The 12,041-nt window shown below is 40.0% G+C and overlaps 1 protein-coding gene across 2 annotated transcripts in view; it reads right to left on the bottom strand.

The window, feature by feature from the left end:
* ENTPD4 (ectonucleoside triphosphate diphosphohydrolase 4) overlaps positions 1-4,914 on the bottom strand; it is a 31,502-nt gene extending 26,588 nt beyond the window's left edge. For both annotated transcript variants that reach the window (XM_015589247.2, XM_006911756.3), the window contains exon 1: positions 4,751-4,914. The gene's annotated coding sequence lies outside the window, so the exon portion shown is untranslated. The remainder of the gene's footprint in view (positions 1-4,750) is intronic.
* Positions 4,915-12,041: the final 7,127 nt, after the last annotated feature.

Genomic DNA, 12,041 nt, shown 5'->3' on the forward strand with positions numbered 1-12,041 from the left:
ATGTGGTGTCTACATTGTACCATTTTCCCAAAACTTAGGACAAACAATATTTGTGATTTAAAAGTTTAAGCAAAAAGGAAAAATATGCCAATTACCTAGGTGTTTCAATGAATTTTAACAGTGTTTTTATAAAGTAGCTACCTTTTAGTATTTGAATATAATGAGATTACTACATTATACCTTTATTAGAATTTCAATGGCTCAAAGATTTAAATATTAAAAATATCCAAAAAAATATAAGATGAAAATGTAGGTAAGTGTTTACATAATCTTGGAATGGGTAAGGCTTTTCTATAATGACATCAATGTCTCAAGACATAAATGAAAGAACATACGTATAGACATGAGTTTAAGACTTATGAATGTTAAAAAAAAAATCCCTTCCCAAATATACACGGCTTGGGAAAATTCCTTGTAACATACATGACAAAAGGCAGATATCCCTACATAAAAAAAGTTTACAAAACAAATATGTAAGAGAACAGAAAAATGAGCAAGGATAATTGGAAATTAATGAAATAAGAAGTACAAATGGTTGATAAAAATAACTTCATTAGTATTTAGAGTCATATAAAGAAAATCAAGACTTCACTACCATCAGATGGGTAGAGATTAAAGGCTGACAATAGTTTGCTAACAAGGCGGTTGAGAAAAAGGTCATGAACACTGCTGGGGAGAATCTAACCTTCTGGGGGCATGTGGTTAAGAGGTATGAAAATTTTTAACGTGCTCAACCTATCACATTTCCAGAAATTCATTCTTAGAAAAATAGGGTAAATTCACTAAAATATGTACAAAGATGTTCATCACAGTATTGTGTATAAGAGCAAAACATTGTTACTAAACTATATCCATTACAGGGGGTGGGTTAAATTAAACATGGTCCACTTATGCAATGGAATATGATGTGACTATTAAAGGTAATGATACAGATCTATATTTATTGACATGGAAAGGTATCCATGATATAGTAAGTGGAAAAACAAAACAAAACTATAGCATGAGTTGAGAGGGGGAAATAGAAGAAGAGAAACCAAAATATTAACAGGGGTTAGTTACTTCTGAGTAGTGACATAATGAATCATCTTCATTTTCTTCCTTAGGCATGCCTATATTTCTTAAAGGGCATATATTAATTTTATCATCAGAAGAAACAACAGAACTATTTTTAACAAGCAACCTTTGACTAAAATCCCCAGTTTCAGGCATCAAATCCTCTTCTGAATATATGAAGAAAGCCTCTCTTAAAAACTCTTCATGACATAGGAATTCCAACCTGAACATTTAAAAAAATCGATAATTATATGACCGCTGAACTTAGAACAAAACAACAAAAGGTAACAGCTTAAAGTTAAGGTCCTTGGGTAGGTGGGGGGAAGGAAGGCCTTTAACGATTCAGTGATGAGTACTATGAAGTGATACTAAGGGCACAGAGGAGTAACAAACCTGACTCCAGATTTCAAAGAGTTTGAAGACTGATTACAGAGAAAATACTAATACCCGGGAAATAATCACTAGCATAACAAAAGGAAATGTCCGATTATCTGGACTGTAAGAGTTCATAGACGAGCACAATGAAGGCTGGTTAACAGGAAGATTCCTGGAGGTGGGAGGCAGACTTTGGATGGGGGAGAGCAGAGAATACATTTTAAAAGAGAGGATGCATTGTTAGAATGATCACAGCAAACTCAGTAAATGTTAATCTGGTGTTTGTCTTAGGACTTTTTTCTCTTTGAGATATATGAGGATTTTGAAAAAAAGGATAGATATTTTTTGTAAGTTACAAAACTCATGTTTAAAGACAGAGAAAATAGGACAGCTTATAAATTGCTGAAGTAATCACTTTTATGTAGGACGAAAGTATGGCTGAATATTACCTAGCAGTCAACAGTATGGTAATCTGAACTTAAATGTAAACTCCAATTGTATTTGCAGCTAAGAATCTTGGCAACAGAGTTTAGGGGGCCAAACTCCAAGTAATAGTACATAAAACTGGCACATTTATAAGAGGCTTAAATTGTGTTAGACGTATCATCAGAAGATGCATTAACTCATGATTTCAGCTAGTGGGGCCCTCCTTAGCTGAACATTCTTTAGTAAAGCCCATCGGGTTATGGGTCAATGTCTACAAGCAAAATTATAGACAAATGAGACTCTGGAAGAGCTAGACCTCTGAGTAAGAAAAGGTAAAATGACATGAAGGATGCTTCAAAAAAGAATGATAGGAATATCAAAAGTTTACAAGAAAAACTTGAAAAATCAAAGTCCACCAATACTTAAGCAGAATTTTTAAAGAAATAGCTATCTTTGTGAGAGTGAGAGGCAAAAGTGAAGTGAAGGACTCTGTGTGGCATTCAGTTGTGGGGAAAAAGACATCAACACACTTGATTCATTCTTTGTTTTAAGAAGAGTACATGTAGTTGCATTTATGATCTACATTTTCTTCAATATTTATTTTTAAATTTAAAATTTTATTTTTTCAATATCAAGTCCTACTTAAACCTCTTCCTAACCCTCACCACTCATTTGCAAAATTCTGGTCCCCATTTTAAATGATCTTCTTCTGGTCAAATGTTTTCTGCATCACCTCTATAGTTTTCCAAATCTGCAGCTCTTCAAGTTCCAGTTCCACATCCAGAGGTTACTGATGCCCTGTTACTGCAAACTCATTTAGTCTATGTCTGCGACCACAATCTTGGATACAAACTAATACCATCTTCCAAATCTTCCAGGTCTAAGAGCGCTATCACCATCGACTGGGGTCTCCTGGTTCCTAATTTCTATTCTCACTCATCTGTGTGTTGACATATGATATCATTCATCAGGTCCTTTCAATTCTTCCTTAAAGAGTCCACACATCTAAAATGACTACAGCAAACATTACTACCTTAAGACAGTTCTCTAGGCAGGTCACCGACCTTCTGCCTCCACTGTGAACACCACTATTCAGAAAGACCTCTTTGTAAAACACTAGCTTCAAAATATGACCAGCACAAGTCTTCCGGATCCTATGGGTCAACACCAATTTCCCTCTGTGCTATCTGAAACCTCCATCCATCAATTGACCCCATCTTATTTCACCTACATGTTCTCTCCTCACCCCAGATAACAGCTTTTTGCTCTAGTGAGGTGGATTTCTTCCCTCTCACACAAGCTGTTCTCATTCTTGCATTAGGCCTTCACTAATATCACTTCCTCTAAGATATCCTGCTCTCAATATTATACTTCTTTCAAGGCACAGGTCAATATTTTCCTATGCCAAGATTTAATCTGTTATACTTTCTAATGTTTCCTCACACTGAATCTTCTCTTTATTCATTTAAAAAAAAACCAAAACATGCTGAATAAATACGTAGAGAGTATACATACAATATAAATAAATATATACAGCCTCAGATGAATTTTCATTTTTGTGTCTTCTTTCTAGACCACGGTTCCCCAACCGTCTCCCCAAATCCCAGGCTGCGGACTGGTACCCATCTGTGGGCTGTTAAGAACCAGGCTTCACAGCAAGGGTGGCAGAGGAGGAGGAGGCGAGCAAAGCTTCATCTGTATCTGCATCTGCTCCCCAGCGCTAGCATCACCGCCTCAGCTCCACCTCACATCATCAGGCATTAGATTCTCATAGAAGGACCGGTCCCTGGTGCCGAAAAGGTTGGGCCTGCTGTTCTAGACTATATACACAAAGGTTGAGATCATGTATTCCTACTAGGGCTAGAAGAATGTAAACCATAGGTTCTATATGCAACAAATACAAGCGATAAATCAATGTTAACATCAACACAGAAATAAACTACTCATACAAATTAGCATTCCATTTTATAATTCTGCTAATGTGTCAAACAATTAACAAACCTGACATAAAGACAAAATAACAGCAAATATAAGGTAATACAAAGAAGATGACACTCTTAGGCCTCTCCAAGGCTGGCAAATTAGCTATTTCCATTACACAAAGCAAAACACAGTAAAGACTTCGATGTGAAATTAAACTAGGGATTTGAGTCACTAATTTAGAATTAATAACCTCTAATTTATCTTCTAGGACAGAAGTTCCCGAATTGCAAAGCACTTCTTTCCTAATAGTGATAAATGTTCTCTGAAAATGCTTTGCTCCAGTGTTCACCTAACTGGGTTTTGGGACACACTGCAGAGAAAGAGAGAGCAGTCCCCTTTAAAAAGGTGTTCACGCATTCCTCAAGCCTGAGAAACACCGCTCTCACCATGACTTTATCACACAATTAGGTCCATTTCTTCAAGGGGAAATCTAAAGCATGGAATTTAGCAAAAGCAGAGCAAAGGAAAAATGATGCTGAACATGCAAATGTCACAATAAGGCGGCAGGTGAGAAATATTGGGGTCCCCAGTGCAACATCCCTTCTCTCGGGTCAGGTGCCTCTCCAGTGTGGGTTAGATTCGTCCACAATACGTGTGAAAAGGAAAACCCAGCGTGGTCACCGGAGCCGGCGCGACAGCACGACGGTCAGGCTTCTGCTGCCAGGGGCTGGGGGAGAGCACCTGCCGCCCAGGGTCACAGGCACTGACAGCCGGGGCGCCCGGATGTGGCCGCTCGGCCGGACCGAGGGGGCTGCACGGACTCGGGGAAGACCGTGGGCAGGTGCGGGGAGGCTCGCGGGCAGGGGGCTCGTCCGCGGCCCTCGCCGCCCCGCCGGGCCCCAGGCTCCAACCGTTTCCGAACGGCTAGCCGCTTCGGCAGCCCTCTCTCCCTTCGTCTGGAAAGCCGACTCACCTGATCCGCAGAGCCCGATGCGGCAGCTGCGGCTCCCAGGAGCCGGGAGCCGCTAGCGGAGCACATTATGGCCACCCCGGCGAGGTGGCAGCGGCAAGGCGGACGCAGCTTTCCGAGGGCGCCGCTGCTGCCCGGGAGCCGCGCCGCCTCGCGTCCTCGCCCGCGTTGCGTCACTGCCGCGCCGGGAGCGCGCACGCCGAGGGGCGAGGCCTGCGTCCGGGGCGCCTGAGTGACTGTCACCGAGTGCAGAGCAGTTCCGCGAAACCGCGCGGACCCCATCTCCGCAGTGAGTGCCGAAAGTGAGAGTGGTATCACAGAAGTAGCCAGGACGGTAGCTTGATTACCGCCCGTCCTAGCCTGTCTGGTTGTTAGCCAACTGCAATGGACTTATGACACCAAGTTTATCTTCCCTTTGTGTTCCTAAGGATTATTTTCCATAATCCTTAGGAACACAAGCACTATGCATTTTTGCTCAACTCTTGATATTTTTACAACTTTGCTAGCATTCATCCCTATTTTACAGATTGGGAAACTAAGGGTCAAACTCTCAGTGAATCTATTAAAGGACACATTATTAGTAAGAGCAAGGATTTCATCTTTGCCAAAAGTTGCATACATCAGCGCTTATTCTGGTGGAGACAGAGGGCCCCAAACCCACTCAGTGGTTATGAGAACTAGTAAGGTAAACAGCACCGATTCCTGAGATTGACCTGGTGACCTGATACTTAGCTCAAGCCCCCTCTCTCTAGATTGACAAAATCACTGCTTGAAGTCACAGAGCTGGGAGAGAACTTGATAATCATAGCTTCTATCCTCCCCCTCCCTTTTTTTTGCAGGTGAGTTCACTGCTTTCCAGAAAAAGGAAGTGACCACCAGCCTAGCTACTTAAATTTTTTAAAATTATTATTATTAATGAGACCCCTAGTAAAACAAGCTTGGATGGAACTAGCAGTTAAACATTTTAAGAGGAATCCTTCTTGGTCCAGCTTGAGTGGTCTCCTCCTTGTGGTAATGTTTCATCCCTGGATTCAGATACTGTTCCTGGAAGAAGGCTAGCAGTGACCAGGAGCCTTATGCTTTAGAAGTAAATTCTGTCTTTATACTATTGCTCCACATTACAATCATAAAACCACAGAATGTTCAAGCCAGAGGGACTGCAGGAACCAACTATTCCGAAACTCTTCCTTTAACTGTTAAGGAACCTGGAACCCAGAGAAATTGAGCAACTAGCCCTGGATCCCCTGGAGGCAAAGGGGAAAGCGGAACCAATGGTTCTGACTCCAACTTTAGTGCTCTTTTAAGGCTTTGTTGCTATTTTGAAAAATGATCAGTTTGGATCGCTTGTGCATCAGAAACCTCTGTGACCTGCACCTAAGGCTAAGGCTAGCATTTAGAAGCCTAAGTTATTGGCCACTGACATGCTGTGATTTTAGGTCCAGGCTCCCTCAAAATTATGCACCCTTCAAAGATACTGATTTAGATTATGGTAGTCTCTTTCAAAGAGGCCTTCACTAAAATGCCAAACTAGTATTATTACATCATCAGTATTTACTGATAATTCACATATAATACTTATCTGGCAAGAGCTAGAAAAGTATGAAAAAAGTGTAAAAACAGGTAACATGGTACATTCATTTCCTAGGTCTGTCATAATAAATTACCCCTAACTGGGTGGTTTAAAATGACAGAAATATATACTTTCACAGTTCTGGAAGCTAAAAGTCTGAAATCAAAACGCTGGTGGGGATACGCTTTCTCTGAAGACTCTAGGGGAGGATCCTTCCTTGCCTTTTAGTCTCTGGTAGTGGCTGGCAATATTTGGCATGTCTCAGTTTGTAGATACATCACTCCAGTGTTCTCCTGTGTATCTCTGGGTCCAAATATCCTTCTTCTTACAAGGGCCTCAGTCGTGTTGAGTTTAGGGTTCGCCTTGATCCAATATGATCTCTTCTTGTAATTATATCTGCAAGGACCCTATTTCCAAATGAGGTCATATTCACAGGTTCTGGGTGAACATGAACTTTGGGGGACACTATTCAATCCAACATATGAGAAAACTATGCAGTCTGGGTCATCAGAAAAGGCTTCTCTGAGGAAGTGAGGCTTGAGTTCACACCTGTAAGATGAATAGGAATTAACCAGAAGAAGGATGAAGTCTGGGCTCACGTGAAAGAATAGTGGTTCAGGCAGTGGAAACAGCAAAGAGGCTCAGAGGTGGAAGAGACACCCCTGTCAGAGTGATCCATCACTTTATTCTCATTTAACAAGAGAAAAAAAAACAAAAACCTGAGCTAATAGGAAATAACACTTCCTAGGTCTTTTATGCCAGCTACAGTTCTAAGAGCATCAGAAAACATTTCAAATAAAATGACAATAAAAACACATCAAAATTCATGGAATGCAGCTAAAGCAGTACTTACCAAGAAATTTATAGCTTTAAAAACTTACTTTAGCAAAAGAAAAAAGTTTGAAATCAATTATCTAAGTTTCCACTTTAAGAAGTTAAGAAAAGAAAAGGAAATTAAACCCAAAGTGAGTAGAAAGAAGGAAATAATTTAAAAATATAAGTTAGACAAAATTAACAAAACCACAAGTTAATTCTTTGAAAATATTAATAAAATAAACACTAGTGAGATTGATAAGGAAAAAAGAAAGAAAACACAATTAAGCAATATCAAGAATAAAAGAACAAGCTTACAAATCCTAAAAGAATTAAAAGACCAACAAGAAAACATTATGAACAACTTTATGCTGATAACTTTGATGAAATGGAAAATCTCTTCGAAAAACACAATTTCCCAAAATTAACACACACACACACACACACACACACACACACACACACACTTTTGATCAACTACAAGAACATAGTTTTTAGAGAATGCACCAGGAGTCAAAAGTTTGGTAAGAAATTAGCATCACACACAAATAGCCCTATATATTTTAAGGTCCCTAAAAGAAAGTTCCAGGCCAGATGGTTTCACTAGTAAACGCTATCAATCATTTAAGAAAAAAATCATACTAGTCTTACATACACTTTTGAAGCAATAGAGGAGGAGGGAACACTTCCTGACTCATAATATAAGGTCAGAATAACCCTGATACCAAGAAATAAAAAGGAAGGAAAATGATACTTTTACATCCTTTGTAAAAGTATACAAATGCAAAAATTCTAACAAAATATTGGTAAGTCAAATGCAGCAATATGTCCAAAGAGTAAGATAGCTTAACCAAGTGTGATTTTTGTAAGAAATGGAAGGTTGGTTCAACATTTTAAAATGAATTTGTGTCATTCGCTATATAAACAGAATAAAAAAGACAATTCGTATGATTCATATAATCCCAACCAATGTAGAAAAAACAATTGACAAAATTCTAAACTCGTTCATGATTTAAACAAAAAAGCTCTCATCAACTATAAACGGAATGATCTCTCTCAGTTTGATAGGGTATACCTACAAAAGAATTACAGCTAACGTGGTCACATGTTGGGTATTTTAAAAATATTAAATGAAAGTTTGAAAAGAATGTGGCATCTGGACTGCAGAAGCCATCTTGGAACCCTGAGGCAACAGTAATGTAGATAAGAAGCCAACACTATGAAATAGGAAGATAGAGTTGCTTGTATCCATCATAAAACATCATTAAACCACGGAACGAATACCAGCCACTGGATCTACCTCCTGACTTCTTGTTATGAGATGACAATAAAGTCTTTATTTCTTTAAATTGCTTTTGGTTGGATATTGCATTATTTGCTGTTAGGTCTTTAAAAATATTTGTTGACCGATCAAAAACAGAAAGGACCTCAAGAGGTCATATTTCTCAGCAGTGTTTCTTTAGTTGGTTTAGTTTATGCTTTATAGATGAGATAGCCTGGGTCTGAGAGGCAAAGTGGCTTGCTCAAGCTCCTCAAACTGGAAGAGAGATAGGATGATTGAATGTGAAATGTACCAGTCTGGGAGGTGGAAACCTGGACCCTAGTCCCTGCTTTCCTACTAACTGACAGCATAAGCTTAGAAAATTTAGTTCACCTTGTTGGTCCTCACCGTCCACATATGATTTTTAAAAGGGAGAGGGGAGGTGGCTAGGTTGACCTCTCAGGTCCTTTACAGGTCTAAAATCCATGATTTCTAAGAGACAAAAGAAAAGGATAGGAATGAGTTCTTTCGCTTTCTCCTTCCGTCTTTTCTTCTCTTCCTCTTCTTCCTCCTCCTCTCGTTCTTCTTCTCCTTCTCATTATAAAATCTATCATAGGATAAAAGAGCCCTGTCTTTTTCTTTCTTTTTTTTTTATTGACTACTAGGTTCCTTTAAAACCGTACATGTGGGAACTTTGATGAATGAATTAGGGCAGGTGAACAACCATCAGTATTTAAAGCCCAGACAGGATTTCTCTTTAATTATCTTTCTGAAAAACCCTCCGACATGGTAATTGCTTTCGATTCTTCTGGCTTGCTCTTCAAATATTTTAAGCTATCATTCTAGGGAGCCTAAATTAGCTGTCCCTCCTGGCAGTGTGTGGGTGCTGGGGGTGGAAGGAGGTAACTGTGAGGCACTAGATGTCACAGAAACAAAAGAATCAATTGGCCCTAAGGAATAATACATCCTATTGCCCTCGTCTGGTCCTGTTTAACTTCCAATACATTCATGCACAGACTAGTTTTTTTAGCAACTTAGCTAACAATCATATATTTATACTGCATTTGTCTTCAAGGAAATCATAGCACTTTACAGACGTGACCTCATTTATGGGCCCAGTATTCCTAAGGCAGGGAATGGGCCAAGAGAATTCTAATTTTATGGTGTTTTGTTATGAGGAGAAAGCACTTGAGATCCAGAAAGAGCAAGTGACTTGTTCAAAGCAACGTCAAAATTTAGGATGTTTTTTTCAACCTTTTCTCACCATAGAAGTGTAATCAACTGTACCCTAGAGATGTCATATGGGGGATATGGATCATTAAACACACACACACACACACACACACACACACACACACACACACACGGAGGCAGTGAACAAGGTTGTTTTTGTGCTCAGGATCCATCCTTCTGATTTTGGTAATAGTACCTCAGATTTCTGAAGAAATATGCCTGTCTCACACTCAGTCTATTTTGGTCAATAAATATGACTCTGGCTTAGTTCAGCAGAGTGATTTCATCCCCTGACCACTCAGACTGGCACACGAATCATGCTGTCTGATCAGCTGTAAGTCACATTCTTCAAGAGCCGCTTCATCTGCAAGAAAGATGATATTTTGATTTCTAAACAGTTTTCGTTTCATTTCTCAAATCGTTCAGACTTGGACAGGAAACGACTGGCTATTCATCTTGAATCCTGTCATTTTCTGAGTTCTTTCCTCACCTCAGTTAAACGTAACATTCTCCTACTCAGCATCCTTCACGAATTCCTTAGCACCTCTAGGCTGGAGTTGAAATTCCTAGCAAATCAACTCTGGGAATCACTAGGGTGATTAGATATCATTACGGATTGGTCTGATCCACCTCCTTAGCATGACACCCCAAGGCCATGACTGAGACCCCTCTAGCTTTTTAATTTCATGTCCTAACACTTCCTCATATGTTATCTGTGTTCTAACATATACTGCTTGCTTGCACCCAGGTTGCTTTTTATTTTCATGACTCTGTATCTTTACACACGTCCCCTATGGCTGAAATAATTCTCCCTTTCTTGACAGCCTAGAAAAGAAAAAAAGTCCAAGTTCTACTCATCCTTCAATTTGCCCCTCTGTAGCTCTGTTATGGTCAAGCTGTCCCTAACCTCCCCAGTCAAGAGAGTCTCTTTCCTTTATCACTCAGCATCATTGTTTGGTATAAGGTCTTTGCTGCCATCTTATTCTTCTGTGTATTCTTTGCCTGGAGCAAACATGAGTTCGACTTGATAGACACACTTTATGTGCCCATGACCTGTTCCTCCCACTCCCTGCAGAACTAAGAAGCCTCTAGCTCCCTTGCCTTCCTCAGGCAGAAATAGGTGTCACACTCCCCCGCACCTGCTGCAATGCTTCTACTTTTGCCCTATCTCCAAATTCATTCCTGTTTGAAATCCATGCTGTCTTTTCCAGAACAGGTGCTCAATAATGTCTACTTGAACTGAATTGAATATGTCATCTTGTTCAAGTCAGGCTAATGGCTTCCTCTGTCAGAATTTTTGAATTCATGTTTTCTTACCCACTTTATTCATGATCCTTCTTAGCTTTGAATAATACTTAGTTGCACACATGTCTTATCTCCCATATCCTCTCCCACGGGACTGTCATCTCTGTGTTGTCAGGGAGTGTGTCTTCTACTTCATACCCTCCAGAGTACTCAGTACAGTGCTGGCACACAGGAGGTGCTCTAACCGTGTTTGCTAAGTGATTAGTGAATGAATGCTTTTACTTTCCTTCCTGATCAGATGGACACATTTATGAAGATAGATAGAGCTTGGCAAGAGAGGTGACTTCTGTGCTTACCACTCTTCGAAGTCACTGAAGACGAGCGACAGAAAAAAAAAAAGAGAGAGAAAACAGTGGATGATGCAGAGATAAGCATTATCTTTTCTCACAATGTTCTGATCCTACTTGCCTTGTGTGCCTGCAGGAAATTCCTTAGAATTTTGGGGCTTGGGCGGAGCAATTTTCACTTGGATGATGCAGGTCGAAACCTACTTTTACATTTTCTCATCATTTCAGTTGGAATTGAGGACAAAAAGTTAAATGTGTGCCTTCCCTGACCTCCATTTCAAATTGCAAGCTGTCCCCTTTGACCCCACACTCTTTATGCCCATTCTTGTTTTATTTTTTCTCTGTGGCACATATTACCATTTAACATACTATATATTTTATTGATGTTGTTAGTTTACTGTTTGTCTCCCCATATGAGTCAGAAGGCAGAAAATGCATAGGTTAAACAGGAAAAATTTAATATAAACAATGGTTACCTAGTAGAAGGTGATGAATTACTAAAAGAGGTCAAAGAAGAGCTTGCATGAAGGGGTCCAGAAGAAACAGGTGCAGACAAGCAGCTCCTACCTCAGGTCTGGGAAAGAGAAACTAAGGACCGGAGGAGCATTCCCCACCCTGCTCTGTCCCCATCTCCAGGCTGAGATTCAGAGCTCTCCCAGAAGGGCGTGGCTACCTGGGACTGGCTACATCATATGCAGACTCAGTGCAAAATGAAAATAAAAGACTCCTTGTTTGAAAATCATTAAGAATTTCAAGAGTATGACAGTAGAACATGAAACCAAATGCAGGGCTTTCTCAATGCCAGGCCCCATGTGACTGGCGCAT

The sequence above is a fragment of the Pteropus alecto genome, unplaced genomic scaffold, assembly GCF_000325575.1.
Source record: "Pteropus alecto unplaced genomic scaffold, ASM32557v1 scaffold394, whole genome shotgun sequence".
NCBI classification, from domain to species: domain Eukaryota; kingdom Metazoa; phylum Chordata; class Mammalia; order Chiroptera; family Pteropodidae; genus Pteropus; species Pteropus alecto.